At 42.5% G+C, this 24,754-nt stretch overlaps 1 protein-coding gene across 1 annotated transcript in view; it reads left to right on the forward strand.

The window, feature by feature from the left end:
- LOC149287671 (uncharacterized) overlaps positions 1-24,754 on the forward strand; it is a 432,704-nt gene that overhangs the window by 246,233 nt on the left and 161,717 nt on the right. The window lies entirely within an intron of this gene.

The raw sequence follows: 24,754 nt of genomic DNA on the forward strand, positions 1-24,754 counted from the left end.
GACATGGCCATGGAGGGGATCAGGATCCAAATGTAAAAAGGGCTTTGGGGAGCCTTCTCCCTCCTGGAAAGTGGGGCAGAGGAAAGACCCCCCCCCCAATTCTGATGCCTCATTTGGAGAATATTTTGTGCCAAATAAAGAGCATCACACAGGATAGCATTGGAATCAACATTTTTCGGGTGGGAGGAGTTTTCCCTGGGGTCTCGGGGAGGGGGCTCTGTCTGGGAGGGAGAGAAGAGCCCCAATTTAGGACACAGCCAAGAGAAGGCAGACGGAGGAACCCAAAGACCCTTCTGGGGAGAGGGACACCCTCCTGGCAACCTGAGAACTAGGCTTATTGGCCCACAGGATCTGGATTTTCCTTCACAACAACCCTGCAAAGGAGGACCAGCAGAAAGACCCTGAGCCCCAGAAAGATTACCCCCCTCCTGGTTCTGGGAAAATGCTGCAAGGGCCTTGGACCCCCTTGAAGGGATGTAGGTTAAAGGATGAGAAGGAGGGAAGGAGGGAAAGTGCCAAGGGAAGAGAAGCATAAAGGGACTGCTGAAGTGGGGAGGGGAGCATCTGGGACCTGATCCAGAAACCCACCTCCCAGAACGCATTGTTAGAGCCTACCACAGCTCAGTGTGATGCTTTGAATGATCATTTGGCAGATAAAATCTCTCACAGAAGAACCAACTTCTACGATGCCAGCATAAGATGATGATGATGATGATGATGATAATAATAGATTTATTTCTAGGCCGCCCGATCATGGAGAAACAGGACAGGTTACAACAATAAAATACATCGATGTTACAAGAAAATCCAAGAGAAATCAATCCCTATGCCCCGATCCCAATACAAAAACTGGATTAAACAATGATAGTATAAAAACAGGAAAACAGTAAAAACATTTGATTCAAATTGTAGAGGCTATAGGTCAGGTGTCCAGTGACTTTGTGAGTAAGATCATACTGGATCAATTTGAATCTGTGAGCACTGAAGATGGGGACAAGCTCCTTGGAAGTGTGAAGAAGACAACTTGCCCCCCGACCCTTGCCCTTCATGGCTGGTCCTCCAAGGAGGAGATGCACTTAGGACTCTCCTGAGCTATATCATAGATGCATCTCTTAGGGAGGGCTATTTTCCATCTTGCTTAAAAGAAGCGGTGGTACGGCCGCTTCTGAAAAAGCCCTCCCTAGATCCCTTGGACATGAACAATTACAGACTGGTCCCCCATCTTCCATTTCTAAACAAGGTGATTGAGAGGGCAGTTGCTCTTCAAGTCCAAGTGGTCTTGAAAGAATTAGATTGTCTAGACCCTTTTCAAATTGGCTTCAGGATGGGATATGAAGTCAAGATTGTATGCTCACCTTAGATGATCTCCGCTTGAGTATCGACAGGAGAAGTGTGACCCTATTGATGCTTTTGGACCTCTCAGTGGCTTTTGATACTATTGACCATGGCATCCTTCTGGAACGTCTGAGGGAATTGGGGATTGGGGGCAATGCATTGCAATGGTTCCGGTCCTATTTCTCAAGCAGATTCCAGATGGAGATGCTTGGGGACAGTTGCTACTCTAAAAGGGAGCTTAAATCCGGCGTTCCTCAGGGCGCCATCCTATCCCCAATGCTATTCAACATCTACATGAAACTGCCAAGAGAGTTCATCTGGAGGCATGGGGTGGGTGCTATCAGTATGCTCATGACATCCAGAGATATCTCTGTGTCAACTAAAGAAGGCATCTCCCTCTGAATGAATGTCTTGAGGCAGCAATGGGCTGGATGAGGAAAAAGAGATTGAAACTGAATCCAGACAAGACGGAGGTGCGTGTTGTTGGAGATCCTAATCTGGGTATGGAGGTCTGTCAACTGGTCCTGGATGGAGTCACACTTCCCCTAAAGGACTGTGTTTGCAGTTTGGGGGTGCTCCTGGATCTATCTATCCAGTTGTCAGATCAGATAGATGTGGTGGCCAAGAGTGCCTGTTATCAGCTTCAGTTGATACGCCAACTGCGTCCCTTCCTGGAACCCAAAGACCTACAAACTATGGTGCATGCGCCGGTAACCTCATGTCTTGACTTCTGTAATGTGCTCTACATAGGGCTACCCTTGTATCAAGTCCAGAAACTTCAACTAATCCAAAATATGGCAGCAGAGAGGTCACTGGAAAATCTAGAGATGACCACATCACACTTATTCTAACATCTCTTCACTGGCTGCCCATTAATTTCTGGGGACAGTACAAGATCTTGGTTATAACCTTCATGGCTTGTGTCCAGCTTATTTACAGGATTGCCTTCTCCCATATAATCTGCCCCACACACTGAGGTCCTCTTGTAAAAGCTTACTGCAGCCAGCAATAACAAGGCTCCATGCAGTTACCCAGAGGACTTTCTCTTCTGTTGCTCTCAGTTTATGGAATAGCCTCCGGAAGAGATCTGATATATCACCAGTCATGAAGGTTTTAAAAAGGCGATCAAGATGTATATCTTCCAGCAGAGCTTTCCAGATTAACATTACAGCAATCTCCTACTAATTTAATAAATTGTTCAACTACTGCTCTAAATGCCTGCTCTATTTTTAATAATTGTTTTAATAATTGCTTAAGATTTAATTGTATTTTATTCTGGATGGAAGGAATTGGGAGGGTTTTGGAAGCAACAATGGTAAGTTGCTACAGTATTTTACTGATGTGTTTACTGTTAGCTGCTTTGATCTGTTTGGAGAAGCACAACAACAACAACAACAATAATAACAATAATACAATGATTTGATAAATAAGCAAGGCAATATGATTAAATTTAAAACATTAGAGGAAATAAGAGAAGAAGGTAAACAATGTAATTGGCTTATTTTCCGGCAAATAAGGGAGAGGTTTTTGTTGGATATGAAAACATATGGAATAGAAATAATTAGTACAGAAATATTAGGAAATGTGCTTGCTATTAGGAAATGTTCACTTGTGGGGAGATTTTATAAAATCCTGTTAAAACATGAGATGGAATCTGAAGTGGTTAAAGAAAACATGATTCAATGGCCAAGAAATCTAGGACACAATATTGAGATGGAAGAATGGGAGTTAACTTGGAAAAGGAGGATAAAATACACAGCTTCCCAAGCCCTAAGGGAAAACTACTACAAAGTATTTTAAACATGAAAATATACCTAAATGACATAATGTTGGTTTTAATCGTGACTGTCTAAAGCAATGAATTTATTGGGGGGAAGAGAGTTCAGTAAAAAGTTTGGGTGGATTTGATGTTCCCCTGCCCTGACCTCCGTTACTTTAAGGATAAATTCTCAGTGGGGAGGAAAAACTAACTCTCTTTGCAAGACAGCCAGATGCGAACACGCTGCCCAACTCTAAAGCACCATGGAAAGCGCATAGGCTTCTTCTGTACCTTGTCAGTTAGTTCCAGGTCGTCCTCTGATTCTATGAGATCCATGTTTCTGTAGCCATGCCAGTAAGATCCCAGTGGCAAATGAGAGTCATCCTCCAATCCGCATTCAACATCCAAATGGGCTGCTTTGACTCCGTAGGTCAGAGAAAACCTGTCCATTTGAACAAAGAGTAGAAAGATGAGCTGGTGCCCCTTTTCCATATTGCGGCTTTTCTCCTAAGGCCAAGAACCTATTGCATAAAAGTGTCCCAGACTCACTTGGCTCCCTTCCTCTGGGTCAGAAAGAATTGTCTGGTTCACGATCGCCGTCTCTTCTTCATTTCGCATGATGCCTTTGTCATTCATCTTAAGGCCAGAAAATTTTGTGGAGGGACCTTTTTCTTTCCAAGTCCTTTGTCTGGAGAACTGTATAAGAACAGTCTAACAAATAAATACAATTTTACCTGAGCAAATTAAGTGAAACTCAGAAGAAGCATCATAGGAAATATCAGGAAGAACTCTCTTCATCATGTGAACGTTTAACAGGTTCGCTAGTGCTCAAGTTGAAGGCAGTTCTTCGTTGGTCTGTGTTCAAAGGAGGTTTGTCATAGGCCACCTCCACCATAAAACTGTGGATGAAAAGCCCACCAGCCTCTATGCCTAGAAAAGAAATTGAGGGCACCTTCCTGGTAGGATTTTTCTTCAACTGCCTCCCAAATAATATGTCTTCTGTGAAAGATTACAAGCCTTGTGTTTCCTAAGGAGCAAATCTGTGACTAAACATGGCCAAGGAAGAGGTTCATACATTTCTAAATGGGGTTGAGAAAGTGGAAGGAGACACAGTTTTCTCCTTCTCTCTTCTTCCTTGATCTTGGGGTCATTTAGTGGAGATGGGAAATTCACGACAGACAACAGCAAAGCAAAAACCACATTTCACACAGTTCATGTAAACTTTGTCAGACTGTGACTTCCATATTATTGGGGCATTGAATTTCCTCCAGGTTTTCCTCCATGGGGCTGGAGCCCATTTCCAAAATAGAGTCAGCACCAGAGAGAGCTCAGACTGAAAGACAGAGCAGATTCACCAACCCACTAACATGGAAGTCTCCATTCAGTACTCTCTATGTGATATAACTCCAAGCCATTGTCCTCCAATGTCCTCTTTCCCTCCCAGTTAACATTTGAAGATTATCCCTTGCAGATCTTGGAGAACGAACTTCCAACCGAAGGAATAGCAGTATCCTTATTTTACTAGTATGTGTTCTTTTTTTAAACAACGCTTTTGTTCATTCTTTATTTTGTATCCTAATCCACCTTGAGACCCACCCATGGGAGAAAGGTGAGATGAAATTTAATAAGTAACACAACCATACAGTTCAATGAATGTACAATAGGAATGAATGAATAAGAAGGATGCTTTCAGGTGAGATCAACCAGTCCAACTTGTGATGCCTTCACAAAGCAGGAGTAGGTTCCACTGTAAGGAAGACAGTACTCAAAACACTAACATAGAATAGGAAACAGGCAAACTAACCCAGAGAAATGCTCTTGTCCTGAGGTCTCTCCTCCTTCTCTCAGCCTCAACTGACTCAACTCCCACTTTGGCCAAGATTCTCAGTTCTTTCCAGGGAAACCAACCAAAGAAACACATTCTCCTTGGTTCCATCTGATCACTTCTCCATGAGTCCAATGACATGGGTTGCATTTCTCTTAATAGGATGATTTCAACTGCTTTTTAACCTTTCAAAGTCAGCTCTCAGTATCCACAGATTCTGCATCTCAATCTATCCCCAAAAAGCCAACCTTGATTTTGCCATTTTGTGAAAGGCACATCATACTACAACCCCATTGTTTGTAATAGGACTTGAACATCCACAGATTTTGGTTACTAAGTGGGGTCCTGAAACCAAACTTCAGCAGATACTGAGGTCAAACTGTAAATAATGTTCAAATGCTTTTTATTTTCAGAATAAACAACCATATAATCAATAAAATTACGATTCAAACATACATCACACTGGCCTGTTACAGACTGCCAAAATAAAGCTGCTTCGGGTCTCTTTGGAGATATGCTATTTAAATGATCCATGGGTCCTAAGAGTCCGGAGGTCGCGCCAATGCCACACTCCATTCCTAAGCACTGGAGTGCAGCTTTGGTGCAGCTTCCGGATTCTTAGGATGCATGCATCATTATACCTCCAAAGAGACCCGAAGCACTTTATTTTGGTAGTCTGTAACAGGCCTCTTATTCTTTTTTTGTTCTTATTATTAGCATCTACTTCTTCCATCTACATCTTTCTCCTTCCTACCTCCTCTATTCTTTAAACCACATGTCATCCTACCTTCCTACTACCTTCTTTCTCATTCTTTCCACCTTTCTCCTCCTTTCTCTCTCTCTCCTTCACACTTGTACCACTCTCTTTCTCATCATTCCACTCTACCCAACTGTAACCTCTACCTTATACACTTACACATACCTTCAACTACATACATAACTCTCTTTTTACCACATCTATCTTCTTTCTCCCTTTCTTTCTCACTTCTTGAAGAATAGGAAAGAAGATCTTATTTCAGCTTCCTCACTTCTAATTTATTCTATACTTTACCATGTATCATAACTTTCCTTTCTTTCTCTATTTCATATTTACTTTACTACTACACTTCTATCTTGTTACTCAATTTACATTCTTCTACTCTATCCAAAGTTCACTTAATACACAGAAAAGAATCTACAATGTCATCTCCTTCTATCTCCTTTGAAGGCTGCTGACTGATGCATTTCTGCATCATTATATAAAACAGTGATGACTCCACTCCACTCCTATGCCCTCTAACTCTGGGTGAAGATGATGATGATGATGATGATGATGATGATGATATATTTAGATCCCGCCTTTTCCCAAAGGAATGAAGGTGGGTTACAAGAAAAAGTAATAAAATACAATATACATTTAAAATAATAGCCAAACCCTAACCCTCCCTCCCGCACCCCAGTCCCAATTATAGAAGTAAATTATGGGCCTGAACAGACAGGCCAAAATAAAGCTGCTTTGGGTCACTTTGGAGGTATGCTGTTCAGAGACACATGCGTCTTAAGAGGCCAGAAGCTGCACCAAAGCTGTACCCCAGTCCTTAGGACTGTAGCATGGCTTTGGCATGGCTTCTGGCCTCTTAGGACACATTCATCATTTAAATAGCATACCTCCAAAGTGATCCAAAGGAGCTTTGTTTTGGCCTGTCTCTATGGGCTCTAAGTAAGATAAATTACAATACAGATAAGAGAAAGATAAAATGGTCTAACATTAGGGTGGAGAGGCTGAGGGGAGAACTTCTATCTATGCAGGGTAGCCGGGGTATCGGTATCAATAACAGTGTCAGTGACAGTGAAAAGTCTAATCTGGAAAGGCCTGCTGAAAGAGATCCGCCTTAACAGCCTTTTTAAAGGCTTCTAAGGTGGTGATGTGATGGATCTCTTCCAGCAGGTCATTCCAAAGCCTAGGAATGGCAGAAGAAAAGGTCCTCTGGGTTGTTGGAGCCAATCTAGTCTTCTTAGGCTTTAGGAGACTTTTTCCAGTGCAGGGAGGATTGTGTGGAAGAAGGCAATCCTGCAAGTAGTCTGGATCCAAGCCATGTAGGGCTTTAAAGGTTACATCCAACACCTTGTATCTTGCAAGTGGAGGGATTTAAGAGCCTCCCTTTTATTCTCTTGGATCCCTCTCCAAAATCTCATGGCCCCACAGAGACTCCCAAGAGAGGAGAGGAGGCCTGGCAGCCGGAGAAGAGGGGAGGGGGGGCTTCCTTGCTTCCAGGCCCCAAAGCTGCCTCCCTACAGAAGACCCTCCAGACCCCCATCCTTGGCTCCAAAATGGGGGCTCTTCCCCCTCAGCCATCCTTCTCACAGAGGAACCAAATTTGGGGGTCCCCCATCGCCATCTCGAGGCCCCCACCTTCCCTTTCCTGCCAACGAAACCCAGAAGGAGCCCTTCTTCTTCCTAAGCAGCCATTGGTCAAAGCCACCAGCCTTCTAGAACCCTATTCAGGCTCCAAGCCAACCACCAGCCTTTCCCAGAATTCCACGCTCTCCCTCCTCCCAACGGAGGAGACCAGGAGACGGAGCAATGGGTGCAAACTCCAAGGAAAGAGAATTTATTGTCTTAAACTTGTAATTTCAGTTGTGTCCCTTTATGAGGGAGAATGAGATTATTATTATTATTATTATTATTATTATTATTATTATTATTATTATTATTATCAACAACAATTATGATAATTAGTGTCTTGTTCCCAAAACCACAGAGCCTTGTGAAATCTCAAAGACTGTGTTTCTCACACGGAGGTTTTTGCAGCTCTTTGCAGCTCAGATCCGAAGCCACTGCGGGTCCAACGATGCGAATCCACGCGACAACGTTTTGTGTTATCACAGGCGATTCCTTTCTTCTTCTTTTTAAATAAAGTTTATTGAGTTTAAAGTAAAACATACATACATACATCTTTCTAAAAAGAACCAACAGTTACATTGACAAGGTATATGAGGTATCAATATTTGTATGCAGCCTTTTATACTCAGAGGTTGAACAGTCAGTTCTTTGGCTTCTCCCATCTCATACCTTCTTCAGATCAGCTCCTCGCTCCTTTTATCTTTCTTATCTCACTCATCCAACTAATCCCACTTTCCGTGTCTCTTCCTCCTCGTTGATACATACTCTAACCTTCTTTGCCCAATTTTATCCTTGATTCCTTGATTATTTCTTGCTCTGAGTCCCAGCTTAGCAACACCTTTTATATTTTACCCATCAGACCTTTTTGATATCCTTTGATCAATAAAAGCTTTTCTAGCTCTGAACTATCATCTTTTTTCTCCCATGATTTTAGGTCTTGCTGCGTTTTGGAGTAAATTTGTTGATATTCAAACCAATTCAGACTAAAACCTTGTACTGTAAATTTAAATCTTTTTGTGTTTTAATTTCTATTTCTTCACCCTTAAACTTTAAGAGATAATCATAAATAATCCAATTCCATTCTCTCTCCATTTTCATTCTGTAAATGGCTTCTAAAGGCGAGGCCCATTTTGGGAATCCCATAACTATCCGACCTTTATACTTGTTCCAAATCCTAAACAACGCATGTCTAATACAATGGTTGTTAATCGAGGGATCTGCTTTTTCTTTGTCATATAAGAGAAAAGCATACCTTCCAAATTTAAGGCCTTTGCCTTCCAATTCTCATGATTCTTTATCCTGCAAATTAATCCAATTTTTAATTAGCCTCATCATATAATTTAATATTTGGAACCATTAACCCTCCTCTTTCCTTTGTGTCTTGTAAGACCTTTAGTTTTACTCCAGGGTTTTCCCTCCCAAATGAAGTCTGTTAAATCCCTTTGCCAATTCTTAAGCATTTTCTCTGGGATTATAATAGGGAGAGTTTGATATAAAAAGAGGGTTTTAGGTAATATCTTCATTATCAAGGCAGCTATCTTATCTAAGAAGATAAGTGCAGTTTATTCCAATTATTAATTTCATTTTAATTGTTTTTCCACAGCGGAGCTGACAGAACTGGTCTCTGAGCTGCTGCTGGAGTCGCCTAGGCTTTTAGTCCTGGGCAACCCCAACATCCCCCTCGAGGCCAGTTTAACAAACGTATCTGATGCAGCTTGGGAGTCCATGGTCAGCATGACAAACATGGACCTTCCCAGATAGTCTCTGAGCCCAAACACTGTGCAGGTCATACTCTCGATGTGGTCTTCTGTACCGAACAGGCACATCTGTGGGCGGAGGTAGTCAATATCTCCACATTGTCATGGACCATGGATCATTTCCTGGTCAAGGTTGGGCTGAAGGCCACTATTCCCCCCCATCAGGGGTGGAGGACCTATTAAAATGGTCCACCCTCAAAGGTTGATGGAACCCACTAGGTTCCAAGAGGCCTTGGAGGGTTTGATGGCTGGTAATGCCAGCGATTCTATTGAAGCTCTGGTCAATACTTGGAACAACGGTCTTACCAGAGCTATAGACACTATTGCTCCCAAGCGCCCTTTCCAACCTGCTTCAAATCGCAATTCGTGGTATACTCAAGCTCAAAATAGTGAAGGGGGCTGGATAACGGTGTATGGTGTATTTTTAATGATATTTTATAATGTTGATACTGTTGTAAATTGTACGATGTTTTGTACCCTTGTTGTAACCCGCTTTGATCTCTTTTTGGAAAAGTGGGCTATAAATAAACAGTATTAATGGTTAGAGCGCCGCTGGCAGAAATATAGATTCATACCTGATAAGAGGTTTTCTTAAATCCTATGGAGTGGCAATAGATGCATCTAAGAAGTCTTTCTACTCTGCATCTATTGCATCTGCAAAGTCTCATCCATCAGAGCTATTCAGGGTGATAAGGGACTTGGCTCAAATGCCCTTCACCCTGAACTCTTTATTAGAACCTACAAAAGCCTGCTGTGATGCTTTTAATAACGACTTCACAGACAAAATCTCTCAGATAAGAGCCGATTTGGATGCCGGCCTTACGACAGAGGCAACAGGAGAGGTATCCAGAGCCTCTGCCTATACTGTTATTCTGGACCAATTTGAGTCAGTTAGTACAGAGGATGTGGCCAAGCGCCTTGGGAGTATGAAAACGACGACATGCTCTCTCGATCCTTGCCCGTCTTGGCTGGCCGTTGAGGGGGGAGATACCATTAGGATGCTGCTAAAAAACATAACTAATGCATCTTTCAGAGAAGGCTGTCTGTCTCCCATCTTGCCTCAAAGAGGCATTGGTTAAACCACTTCTAAAAAGGCCTTTCCTTGACCCCCTGGACAGAAACAATTAAAGGCCAGTTTCACTTTTAACATTCTTAGGCAAGGTAATAGAAAGGGTGGTCGCCATTCAACTCCAAGCAGTCTTGGAAGAAATGAATTTTCAAGATCCATTTCAAACTGGATTTAGGATGGGTTACAGAATTGAGACCGCCATGGCTGCCTTAGTCAATGATCTCCGTCTGGGCATCGACAGCTCTTTGAAAAGGGGAAGTGGGACCCTGCTGGTGCTCTTGGACCTCTCAATGGCCTTCGATACCATTGACCATGGTATCCTTCTGGAACGCCTGGGAGAGTTGGGTTTTGGGGGCACTGCTTTCCAGTGGTTCAAGTCTTACATCTCGAGCCGATTCCAGATGGTGTCGCTTGGGGACAGTTGTTCGTCCAAGAGGTAGCGCAAGTCGGGCATCCCTCAATGCACGATTGTGTCCGCAATGCTATTCAACATTTACCTGAAGCTGCTGGCTGAGATCATCCGTAGACACTGTGACACCCAAATATATTTCTCTATGTCTCAGAATGATGCAGTGACTAAGGATGGTGTCTCTCCTCTGAATGGCTGTCTTAATGCGATAATGGAATGGATGAGGGAAAACAAACTCCAATGGAATCCAGGTAAAACGGAGGTACTTGTAATAGGGACCCCTAATCCAGGAATAGAGTTAATGTCAGCCAGTTCTGGATGGGGTCACACTTCCCCTGAAAGACTCTGTCCTCAGTTTGGGAGTGCTCCAGGATTCATCACTTCATCTGATGGCTCAGGTGGATGCAAAGGTCAGGAGCACTTGTTATCAGCTTTGGCTGATACTCCAACTGCGCCGCTTCCTGGAGCAGGGAGACCTTGAAACAGTAGTACATGTGCGGATCACCTCTCGGCTTGACTTCTGTAACGCATTCTACATGGGGCTACCCTCATGTCAAGTTTGGAAACTTCATTTGGTACATAATATGGCAGCCAGGTTGGTTATGGGCTCTTCTAGAATTGTCCACATTACAACGGTTCTTAAATCCCTCCACTGGCTGCCCATTAATTTCCAGGCAAGATACAAGGTGTTGGTTTTAACCTTTAAAGCCCTGCATGGCTTGGGTCCTGACTACTTGCAGGAGCGCCTCCTCCCATACAATCCACTATAGACTCAGTTCCTCTGGGAAGAACCTGCTACAACTCAAGAAGACCAGACTTTCAGCAGTGACCCAGAGGTCCTTCTCATCAGCCGCTCCCAGGCTCTGGAACGACCTCCGGATGAGGTCCATCATATTTCCACCTTGGAACCCTTTAAGAAGGCTATTAAGATGGATCTCTTCCGGCACACCTTTCCAGACTATATTAGATCTATTGACTTGCCTCTCCCTCAATAAGGAAACTGGGGAGGCTTTTAAAACCTCCCAAAGGAGCCACTTTTGGCCTTTTTTGGGGGACAATCCTCCTCTTAGAAGCCAAAGCCAGATGTTTGTGAAGAAGAAGAATAAGGCTTGTATAAAAAACTATCCTCCCATTTCTGATCCCTGTTAAAACCCATGTTCCCCAGAAGGAGCAGAGCTGTGTAATACGAAAATCCTCTCACAAAAGAGACACAAAAGACACACAAAGAGACACACTTCCTTCCTTTTGGCCCAAGGAGCCTGGCCTCCTTCTGACTCTGGAGCCTCAGGAGAGAAAGAGAGGCCTCTGTTCAACTGAGGCCTCAGAGAAGGTTCTGGAACATTATTCCCACAGTCACAAGCAGCACAAAATGGCTACCAGAAAACAAAATGGCAGACTCTGCCTGAGTAGTACATACTCTAAGGAGATGATTATAATAAATAACAAAACATAACTGAAATATAAGTCATGCAAGATATTAAGAATCTTGCAGGTACAATATTTGTAAGTATATAATGTTCAATTCATACAAGCTATTAAAGAAAGAAATTGACCTAAGTGTCCAATTCTGAGACTAACTTCCAAGATCCGCTCTTTAACTCTCTCTCTCTCGATCTCCAACCGACACAATTCCCCCAACTGTCTCTTGGTCTCTCAGGCCTTATATCTCCTTCTCACGGAAGCTTCCAGAAGAACCTTTATCTTGCTCTCTGATTGGTCAAGAGAGCCTTCTGTAGCAGTGATGTCACTCTGCATTTGCATAAACCTCCCTTTTCTGCCTGAAGAAGACCTCCATTGACTGGAGTCCAGTCATTACACTTTCCCAAGGCAAGGCTTGCACCTATTTTCCAATGTTGTTCTTTGGGTCTGCCTCCCAGTTGTTTCCAGGTCTTATGGTGACCTTATGGGAGTCTCTGAAGGGGTTTTCTTGGCAGGTTCCTTCAGAGTGGGTTTCCCATGGCCATCCTCTGAGGTTGAGAGAGTGCAACTTACTATTATTATTATTATTATTATTATTATTATTATTATCATCGTTTATTTCTATAGCGCTGTAAATGTACACAGTGCTGTACATACAAATGATCAAGTCAATAAAAATAAAACCTGCCAATCTACAAAATATGTATGAAACAATAGGTAATAATATAAAACAGAATTGGTTAAAATAAGCAAGCAACAATTAAAAACATCAACATCAACATGAGGGATGTTTTCGCCATGCTTCTGGGAAGCGAGCAGAGGATACCTCATCTTATGGTCTTAAACTGACCCAGGGGTCCCACAAAACATAGTGGAAATGCCTCTCAAATCCCAAGATCTCAAAAAGACCCCAGACATTTTTGACTGCTGTGGGTTACAGAGAAGTCCCTGATGCATGGAGCCGTGGGTCATGCTTTGCCCACCCCATTTTAACCTGAAAGGAAAGCCCAGGTGGGATGGGGAGAATCTGGTGTCACTTTTAAGGCATGTATTATTTAAGCATGAGCTGTTGTACATTATTTCAAATGTGTATTTTTATTTCTTGCAACGTAGTAGGGCCCAGGGCAGTTCACCAATGCTCCCAGAAAGAGATTTCGGAGAGGACTACTTTGGGTTCTTGGTGGGAAGAAGCCGTTGTATTCCATGGGCACAAAAGGAAGGTCCCAGAAGGTCCAATGCTTCAGACAGCGACTCCTCCCCAACCGCAGAGGCCCTGCTCCTAGGTCTCTGGCCTCTCAGCCTGGAGAGACACAGCTTCTTTCCAGGGAGCTCTCCATTCGGCCTCCCTCTCTCCTCTTCCAAAATGGAGGACAAAAGAAGGTTCTGGCTACTAGCGTTGCCATGGCTCTCTTCCACAAAACTCCAGATGCAAGTCTACAAAAGCATATGCTACAACTTTTTTCACTCAGTTAGTCTCAAAGGTGCTACAAGATCCCTTAGGATACTGATATTCCTGAATAACATGGCTTATGGTTGAATCTGCACTGCAGAATTCATGCAGTTCAACATCGCTTTAACTGCCATTTCTCAGTGCTATGGGATTCTGGGATTTGTAGTCTGTTTTCATACCAGAGCTCACTGAGATTGGCTCACAAACGTACAGATCCCAGATTTCCATTGAATTGACCCATGGTAGTTAAAGCAGTGTTGAAGTGCACTATTTCTGTAATGCAAATTGAACCTATGTCTCTGAATCCTAGCCCCTTGGAAGAGACCTTCGCAAAGGTGAGTCGAGTCCCCCCTTGACTTTTATGGGGCAGAGAAGAGGGAGGGAGAAAAGCTCCAAACAGCCATGAGACGAAGAGGGATTCCTACTCTAGGGATCATATCCAGAGGTTGCCATGCTGGCTGGACCATACAGCAAACCACAATAACACCCGCAATCCACAAAACAGGGATACCTTTAGTGGCCAACCAAAATGCACAAAATAGATAAAACAAGCTTTTGAAGCTCAACTGGCTTCTTCATTGGGAAAAAGTGTTAAACATCAAACAGGAGAAAGGTATCACTGTTTTGTGGATTTTGGAGGTTGTTGTTTGCAGTGTGGCCAAAAATACCTTCTCCTGGATATGCTTTCTAGATTTCAGGATTCTGTACTTTTTTTAACTTTATTGGTAAAAGGGGAAAAAAACCTATGGGACCAACAACAATAACACAGATACAATTAAAAGACTTGACAAATACAAATATTCACAAGCGACAAAACTTGTAAAACATACTAAATGACATCCAAACTCACCATACATCCAACCTCAGATTCCACAACAAACAAACTAAAAGACTTCCAGTGTATGTTCTTTGCTGTGTCTGTTTTCTTTTTATCCGTTGTATGCCCTTCAGTCTTCCTTCCTTTTTTGATATACAGTGGTACCCCGGGATACGAAATGCTCGCTTTACGAAATTTCCGGGGTACGAAAAAGTTGAATTTAAAAAAACTGTTCCGGGTAACGAAAGGATTTTCGGGTTACGAAATTCCTTTCGGCGCGTTTCGGCGCGAAATTCAAACCGCGGCTAGCGCTAGCGACGGCTAGCGGCTTTCCAGCGCCTTTTTCGGGTTGCGAAATTTATCGGGTTACGAACGGCACCGCGGAACGAATTAAATTCATAACCCGAGGTAGCACTGTAGTCCTTATCCCAGTCTTCTATCAATCTATACATTTTAGTTTTGTTTTGTTTTTGTAAGATCCTTGTGAGTTTATCTGCTTCCAATGCATCAAATAGTCCTAACAGCCTTCCTCTACTTCAAGAACTTTCCTTTGTCTCCATTCTTTTGCTAGGGTCATCCTTGCTGTTTTTGCTAGGGTCATCCTTGCTGTTGTGTCACACCTTCCCCCGTTAATCACTGGGCAGTGAATCCTATCTTTCCCATGGCTCCCCACATTTCTCCTAACCTGATCCCCATTCGGCCTCTCCCTGTCTCCCTGCTTCCCTTCCTCTGTTCCCTCTGGAACTGCCGCTCTGCTGCCCCTAAAGCAACAGCAATTCATGACCTTTTTCTCTCTAAATCCTTTAACCTCCTCGCTCTCACAGAAACCTGGCTCCCAGCCCATGACACTACAACCTCCGCTGCCCTTTCTTTTGGTGGTCTCTCCTTCACCCACACAAGCCGCCCTGAGGGTCGAGGAGGAGGGGTTGGTACCTTGCTATCTAACTCCTGCCAGTTTCAAGTTCTATCTTCCCCACCAGCTATCATTCCTCTTCTTTTGAGTTTCATCCTATTAGACTCTTTTCTCCTCTACAGCTCCGTGTTGCAGTTATCTATCGCCCTCCTGGTTCTGCCACCCAGTTCCTATCTGACTGAATCATGGCTGACATTCTTTCTTTCAGATTCAGTCCCCACTTTGATCCTAGGTGACTTTAATATCCACGTTGATGATTCCAATCACCCGACAACATCTCGCTTTAACTCTCTCCTGGCTTCTTTTGGCCTCCAACCACACTCCAACTCTTCAACTCATTCTCTTGGTCACTGTCTTGACCTGGTTCTTGCTGCAAACTCTGCCATTTCTGACTACCTGGCACCTGACTTTCCACTTTCTGACCATCATTTAATCTCCTTTCCTCTAGATGGATTAGGGGGGAAAATAGACAACTTAGCTAAAGAGATATCAGGAGTGAAAGTGGAGGTGGAGGAAGTATTAGAAAGAACGGAAAGTCTGGAAAAAAACAGAAGAATTGGAAAAGGCTCAATTAAGGGAACAACAGAGTAATCTTCTGCAGGAGGTCAGATATAGGGAAAGGGCAATTAAAATTAGGGAAAGTAAAGAACAAGACAAACAAATATATGACAAAATTATACCTATGCTGGCAAAATATGTGGATATTGAGGAGGATTTGATGGAGGCACAGATTGATAAGATATTTAGACTTAGCTCAAAGATAGCAAAGGAAAGGAAATTGGACAGAGACATTACGGTATGTTTTACAAGCTCAAGGATGAGAGAGCAAATATTGCAAAGAAATTATGAGAAAAAATTGATTGTGGAAGATAGAATAGTGAAAATTTATAAGGATTTTCCAATGCAAATAATTAGAAAGAGACAGGAATATAAATTCCTAACAATATTCTTTTGCAATAAGAATGAGATAATGTACAGATGGGATAAGATAGAAGGAGTGATCTTTCATTACCATCAGAGGAGATATAGGATAAGTACAATAGAACAAGCAAAAGCCTTTTATGAGAGATTAAGCAGAGATAACAGAGAGCAAGAAGAAAGAAATAAAGAAAGGGACAAGAAGGAAGGAGAAAGTGTAAATAGACAAAGAGAAGAAAAGACCCAGAGAAAAGGGCAAGGAAGGAGAGATAATCTAGGGATTAAGGAGGTAAATACTGACAATTTGGGAAACAAAAGCTCAGAAGAGGGTTACTCAGGAGAGATAGGAAAGTCTACATAAAAGACATAAGAACCTCTCTAAAAGGAAAATGGGGCTTAAAATAGTTTCGTGGAATGTAAAAGGAATAAGCCAAGAGAGAAGGAGAAAGCATGTAATGCAGTATCTAGGGAAGAATAATTTTGATTGATTGTGTTTACAGGAAACAAAAATAAAAGATGGAGATATAAAATATTTGAGAAATAGTAAATTGGGGACATTATTTTGTGCCACAGTAAATAAAAGGAAGAGGGGAGTTGCAATCTTTGTGAATAAAAGGTATGCAGCAAAGCTACTGAAGAAAGATAAAGACGGTAGATTCTTGTGTGTGGAGATTTTGATAGATAATGTTAAATATGTACTGATTAATGTTTATGGGCCATTAGAGAAGAAGGAAACCTTTTATAGAAATTTGGCGGAGGTTATGAGAGAAGTTGATAATGACAAATTAATCTTGACAGGAGATTTCAGTGGAGTTCTAAATCCAATTTGGGACAGGAAATCCCAGAAAAAAGTAATTAAGAAAACACAAGGAAAATTACCAAGAGGTTTTTTGTTTTAAAAGAGGAATTTAATTTGTTAGATGTTTGGTCACATTGTAATGGGAACAAAGGAGGGTATACCTTCCATTCAGATGCAAATAAATCCTTCTCAAGGTTGGATATGTTTTTCGTGACGAAGCAACTGGTTACTAAAGTGAAAAAAATGGAAATTTGGCCAAGGACAATGTCGGATCATAATATGATAGAGCTGGAATTAAATATAAATTGGGACAAAAATATAGGATGGAGAATGAAAGAGGATGACGAAGAATTTGTAAATAAGGTAAAGAGAGAGTTAAAGATGTTTTTTAAAGAAAACAGTGGAAAGGAGGTAAAAATGAAGGTTGTATGGGATACTAGTCAGGCATTTGTAAGGGGACTATTTATACAAAGAACAATGGAAATAAAAAATGAGAAAAGCAGAAAGAGGAAAAAATTAGGAATGAATTAAAAATTAGAGAACAAACTACAACAAACAAAAGGGGATAAAAAATAACGAATGAAATAAAACTATTGAAAGAACAATTGGAGAAAAAAATGACAGAGGAAATAGCTATAAATTTAAGAAGATCAAAGCAAAATCAATTTGAGAATGCTAATAAAATAAGCTGACGGATGGCTAATAGATTAAAGAATGAGAGAGAAAAGAAAATGATAACTAAAATTAAACAAAATAACACAATCATAACGGAACAAGGGAAAATTAAAAATACTTTCACTACATATTTTGAAAAATTATTTGAGGAAAAAGGTGAGCAGATATATTCAGAAAATCAGTTAATAGAAATAACTGATAAATATAATGAAATAAAATTAAGATCAGAACTATAGTGTTTAGGTCTTCAGCTTCCAGGACTGGGTGCAGTTAGCATATCAACTGAAGGAGATAATAGGCACTCCTCGCCGTCACATGTATCTGAGCTGACATCTGGAGTGATGGATCCAGGAGCATCCCCCAAACTACTAACACAGTCCTTTAGGGAAAGTGTGACCCCTTATACAGGTGGATCACACGTGTCAAACCTCCATACCTGGATTAGGATCTCCAGCATTACGCAGCTCTGTCTTATCTGGATTCAGCTTCATTCTGTTTTTTTCTCACCCAGCCCATTAATTCTTCAAGACATTCATTCAGAGGGGAGATGCCTTTCTTAGTTGACGCTGAAGTCCGGGACATGGAGAGATATATCTGGGATTCCTCAGTATACTGATAACACCCCATGCCATGTCTCCAGATGATCTCTCCCAGCAGCTTCATGTTTATGTGTCCTAAGGAACATCAGATTTAAGCTCCCTCTTAGAGGACCAACTATCCCCAAGAATCTCCATTTAGAATCTGCCCAAGAGATAGGACCAGAACCACTGCAATGCATTGCCTCCTCGTCCCCAATTCCTTCAGACGTTCAAGAAAGATGCCATGGTTGATGGTATCGAAGGACCCTGAGAGATCCAAAGGCACCAGCAGGGTTGCACTTCACCTGTTCATACTCAAGCGGAGATAATCTACTAAGGCGACCATAACAGTCTCGACTCCGTATCCCATCCTGAAGCCAATTTGAAATGGGTCTAGATAATCTGTTTCATCCAAGACCACGTGGAGTTGAAGAGCAACAGCTTTCTCAATCACCTTGTTTAGAAATGGAAGATGGGAGACCGGTCTGTATTTGTTCATGTCCAAGGGATTTAGGGAGGGCTTTTTCAGAAGCGGCTGTACCACCGCTTCATTTATGGAAGATGGAAAATAGCCCTCCCTCAGAGATGCATCTATGATATATCTCAGGTGAGTCCTAAGTGCATCTCTTCCTTGGATGACTAGCCATGAAGGGCAAGGGTTGAGAGGGCAAGTTGTCTTCTTCACACTTCCAAGGAGCTTGTCCATGTCTTCAGTACTCACAGATTTAAATTGATCCAGGATGATCCCATTCACAGAGTCACTGGACACCTCACCTATAGCATCAGCAATAATGTCAGCATCCAAGTTGGCTCTTATCTGAGAGATTTTATTTGCAAAATGGTCATTTAAAGCATCACAGTGAGCTGTGGAAGGCTCTAATAATGGGTTCTGGGGGGGGGGGAGTGCCTGAGTCAGGTCCCAGATCCCCCCCTCCTCCCCCCAAGACCCCAGAGAAAACTCCCCCCCCCCCAAATAAATAATGTTGTTTCCAATGCCATTGAAGCCTATGCTGTGTGGTGCTCTTTATTTGGCACAAAAATCTTCTCCAAATGAGGCATCAGAAGGGAGGGGCTCTCCTCTGCCCCACTTTCCAGGATGGAGGGGGCTCCTCAAAGCCCTTTTTATCTTTGGACCCCCCTCCATGGTCATGACTGTCTCCAATGGTCCCCCCTGTCCTCTCTTCTCATGATAACCCCCAAGTACCAGGGCCCCAAGGAATCCCCCGAGGAGGGGGCAGGAAAGGAAAGAGGGAGAGGAGACATGGCAGGCCCCCTGCGTTTTGGTTGGGGGGAGAAGAGGGGATTCCTTCTTCTTATAATCCCCAAGTCCCCCTCCCCCCGAAGACATTCCAGCCATTCCTCTGAACAAACAACGGTTTCCCCCCATTTCCATCCTTCCTTCCCTCAGAACAGAGTGTGAGGGCAGCAATGGCTTTAGGGCTGAGACTGTGCATGCGCACATACATCCAAAGACCCCTTCTGATCATGCGCAGGGATCACCAGGGCTTTACTGCTCCTGCTGTTTATTCCATTGGCGGCCTTTGAGGGAAGGGAAGGAGTGTGCCGGGGGTTCAGCAACCTCCCCTTCCTTCCTTATTTTGAGGACACTTCGAAGAGGCCACAATGGAGCCCAGGAAAGGCAAGAAAGGAAGGCTCTGCATTGGAAATAAAGTCTATGTATACTGTATGTATGTAGATATAATACACACACATACACATATATACATATATATAAATGTATGTGTGTTTGCCTCTGCTGTTCTTATAGCTGGGAATGGAGATGATGGCTGAGGAGAGAAGAAAGGGTAAATTTTGTGCAAATGCAGAACTTCTGTACACCAATGAGTCCAGTCTGTTGAAACAACAAAGAATTTTATTGAGAACACATAGTCAGAAATTCAGCGTTTACGTCAGAACTGCCCACTCCAATCCAAACAATACATTAAAACCCCCAAACCTAAAACTCCACCCTCTTAAAACCTAGCCCCCACCTTCAATTCCCACAGTCTATGCCCCACAGGTAACAAGTCCCCCTTTGCCATTCCCAGAAACTAGCCACCTTCCTGTTAATATCAGCCTCCGCTTTCTTCAGCCAACATCCCACAAATTCCAAACGCTATCTTTCCCAAAACTATTCTAACCAACTGCAACGAATCCCAGCCCCCCATTGAGCTAACTTATACCACGAACCACAATCCCCAGCCAAAGTTACAACCCGAAACAATTATCTATCCTATTAGCAATTAAAACCTAAATCTAACAAAATACAATTTTAAAACATAAACAGACATATGGACAGAAAAACAAAATCACAAGGGCCTTTTCTTAGCACAGCAGGACTGCAAATATATTTTTTGTATTCCTTATTGACAAAAATAATGTTAGTTCACTGCTGGCATTTTTATGGCTTCTGTCCAGTGTGGATTCTTTGATGTCTCACTTGGTGTGACTTCGAAGTAAAACATTTCTCACAATGCTGGCATTTGAATGGCTTCTCTCCCGTGTGGACTCTCTGATGTGTCACGAGGATTGACTTTGAAGAAAAACATTTACCACAATGCTGGCATTTGTATGGCTTCTCTCCTGTGTGGACTCTCTGATGTTTCACTAGGACTGACTTCATAGAAAAACATTTCCCACAATGCTGGCATTTGTATGGCTTCTCTTCTCTATGGACCCTTCGATGCATGACAAGGATTGACTTGTAAGCAAAATGTCTCCCACAATGCTGGCATTTATGTGACTTCTTTCCTGTGTGGATTCTCTCATGACTCAAATATTTTTCTGTAAAGAAGCACAGTGACAGATAAGACTGAAAATCAGCGTTAAGGGAGGAGGGTGTTACCCATGATTTAGCCCTCATTAACCCCTCCTTATTAGAGATTAAATTAAGAGAGTTTCTGTTAGTAACCCAAGCATGACCGCACTACTTATGCCCCTAAATCCATGGAACAATTGTATCCTTATTTATAGGAGTTAACAAAGAAGAGATTGGAGGGGGACTTAAGGGAATCACTGGAAGCAGATAGTCAGAAAAAGGAATGTTGCAAAAATATTCTATTAAACATGTGGAGAAATAGTTTGATTGGCAAGTGGCATTATATCCTGTGAGACTGCCATAAAGTCCTGAGTCAGAGACCAAGGCATGATGGAAGCTAACTGCAGAGGTCCCTTCATGCTGTGTGGCACCAGGAGATGACTCACAACCAATACAGTATACAGCTCACATGTGGATTGGTGTGGATTAGAGTTGTGTGTACAAGGGATGGTGAAGTTGATGGAAGTCAGAGAGGAGAGCTTGAAATAAATGTATTATTAGGAGCAGGTAACTGTTAAAGTTGCCAGATATTGTGCATCTGCGATTATTTGTAGCAGATTTTTTTTTTGGAACAGATGTAGAAACACCCATGTAATATCTTGAAATAATTATGACCCAGAGTCAGGCTATTACATTTTTATACAACTTCCATTTTGGAATTAATAGGATTGTATACGGTGTTTTCTGCACTATATCCATTTGACTCTTCTGTTTTATATGAATCATTTTAGAAGTTTGAAGTTAATGAGTGGGTTGCCACTATAAACACTATAAACACGCCATGTGCAGCTTGTAATCTGCTTGAAATGTTATATAACTCAGCTTGGGAGATACTCGATTAGGATACAACTTTCTAAGCAACCGTGCCAAAGCTACTATTTTAAGTCTATATTTCTCAAAGTTATTTGAGACAATTTTTACCTGCCAGGTTTAGGATTTCATTTTATGGATTGATGTTTACCCTTATTGCTACAATACAAATTACTTCTTGTGATGCTTTGTGTGTTTTTCAAGCTAGGCGATCCTGGCTTTGCTCCTGCCTTCCCCTCCTGGATCCCAGAGGCCTGATCCCCTTCCTTTTCTCCCTCCGCTCTCCAACCCTGCCTCTTGCCCATCTGCACTGCTTTACCATTTGACCTGCAGCATCTCTTCCCTGCCTTTCTGTTTTTCACATTGCCTCCATCTCTCTATCACAGACACACATCCACAGAGTGTGATGCACAAAAGGGACACTTTGAGGCTCATTTCTTGAGAAAGGCAAGACAATCATTATACAACTAATGCATTAGGAAAGGCAGAACAAGGAGTCTGGGACCTGGTTTCTGATATTAGTGAGGGTCAAGTGTGAGGGATGAGCCTTAAAACAACCTTAAGGCATCTCTAAGACAGGGATGAACTACTGTTGGGAAGTGGGGTGGTCACTTTGGACCCCAGGGGATCTCAGGGGAAGCCCCAAATTGTGTTGCCTATAAATATGGTATAATGTTTTGCCCCTCAATATCCCACAGCATCCCTTTGTGGAGGCCATTTTGCCACTCTTGGGCCCTCTCTGATCCATTGCAGGGCCAAGGGAGGCCCTTTTCCCACGAAGCCTCTCCAGAGCCTCAAAAGGCTGGAAGAGGGGCCACAAAAGCCAGGAAACTTGCTCAGGAAAGGGCTGAGGACCATTTAGGGGCAAAAAGCATTAATCTCCATGGCTCCTTCCCACAAAATTCCAGAATTGGCAGTTTAGGATTGGATATTGAGAATCCTTACAAAGTGGAGAACAATAGTGCCTCACTAAAACTAGAAATTCCAAGATTCCACAGGAAGTTGTTATGACAATTAAATTACATGTGAAAGGGAACTAGGAATGGTAGTAGAGCACAAGTTGAACATGTGTCAACAGTGTGATGCAGCAGCTAAAAAGGCCAATGTGATCTTAGGCTGTATCAATAGGAGTATAGTGTCAAGATCAAGGGAAGTAATAGTTCCACTCTATTCTGCTTTGGTCAGGGCTCACTTGCAATGATTCTGTGTCCAGTTCTGGGCACCACAGTTCAAACAGATGTTGAGAAACTGGAGCATGTCCAGAGGAAGGAAACCAAAATGGTGCATGGTCTGGAAACCATGCTCTCTGAGGACTGACTTAGGGAGCTGGGTATGTTTAGCTTGGAGAAGAGAAGGTTAAGAGTGGATATGACAGCCCTGTTCAAGTATTTGAAAAGATACTGAGTATGAAGCAAGCTTGTTTTCTGCTGGTCTAGAAAAAAGGACACAGAACAATGGATGCAAGTGTTAGGAAGGGTCGAATCAGGGGAATTTAATTAGCTCAAATTTACAAGAGGCATGTCCTAACAACGCACGCAGCGGATTGGGTCCCTATGTGTATACCAGAGGTCATATAGTCCAACCCCAAGAAACAGAGACTGCAATGTCAATGAGTTGCAAATAAAATATAAACTTTTATTAAAGCCACACAACCAAAAAGGGATCACACATGCACACGCACATTCAATGCTAAAGCAAGGGAGGGGAAGAGTTGGGGGTAAAGGAGAAAGGATAGAGGCACCGTTGAAATATTTACCTTAGGAGTCTTCTCCAAGCGACAGATGTGAGGGATGTTGGTAAGTGAACACAGCAGTGTGGAACAGAAAGCAAGCGGCAACCGCGATGGCTAGGAGCTAAGTTCCAGCGGGCTAAGCTAACAAGAGGCCCGAAAGAGACAGTGGGCTTTGGCTTGCCTAAGTGATTTCAGCAGGGCACAGTGCCCAAGAGAGATCCGGAGCGATTGCTCGACAGAGTTGAGGTTTGGAACTGTAGCTCACAAAGCCCAAAGGAGGGCTGGAATCTGGGTCTTATTTATACTGCGAAACGTATCCTCAGGCTATAGCTACCTGCAGAACAAAAGTCTTCATGGCTATCTATTGACTAAGAGTAAAGTTAAACAATGGATACACAAAAGGGTCTGCCACTTCTTTGGGAGAAGACTACTATGTAGATGGCTGGGTACTTAATACCATCAATAGGTGAGGCAAACTTCCTTTGTCCTCATTCAGGTTGCCTGCGACAATGGCAACTCCCAGAACTGGTTTTAAAGGTTTAAATCTACCTTTCTACTTTAGCCATGGCCTGCTAGGCTTGTCTGGCTACGTGGTCAGCTCGCTTTTGGGATAATGGCGGCTGTGATGGGGTCAGTCAGGGGTCATGATTTTTGATCGCTTGGTACCCAAAATTTATATAAATCCAAACTCGATCACACAAGCCACAGGAAAAAAAGTTCCACCAAAATATTAGGAGGAACTTCCTGACAATAAGAGCTATTCAACAGTGGAATATATTCCATCAGAGCATGGTGGCATCGCATTATGGTTTATTATTATTATTATTATTATTATTATTATTAATTTCAAATTAATGGACATGGAACAATGGATGCAAGCCACAGGGACAAGAGATTCCACTTAAACCTTAGGAGGAACTTCCTGATAGTAAGAGCTCTTCAAAAGTGGAATATACGCCCTCAGAGTTTGGTGGAGTCTCTTTCTTTGGAGGTCTTTAAACAGAGGCTGGATAGCCATCTCTTGGGGGTGCTTTGAATGTCTATTCCTGCATGGCAGAAGATTGAACCGGATGGTCCTTGTGGTCTATTTCAACTCTTTGATTTTATAATTCTAAAGTGGAATCATAGCACTCTGACAGTGAATTACGAAAGGGCCCTCGGTCTTCAAAGGAAGTGAAATGGATTCAGGTTCCTTACCCACAGAGGCTACATTTCCATAATTCTCCATCATCACATAACTGTACATCAGTCTCTGTTTCTTCGTTAACAGTTTCCATTCCTCCTCAGT

Source organism: Sceloporus occidentalis, unplaced genomic scaffold, assembly GCF_023333645.1.
Source record: "Sceloporus occidentalis isolate IW3139 unplaced genomic scaffold, rSceOcc1.0.p SCAF_57, whole genome shotgun sequence".
Taxonomy (NCBI): Eukaryota; Metazoa; Chordata; class Lepidosauria; order Squamata; family Phrynosomatidae; genus Sceloporus; species Sceloporus occidentalis.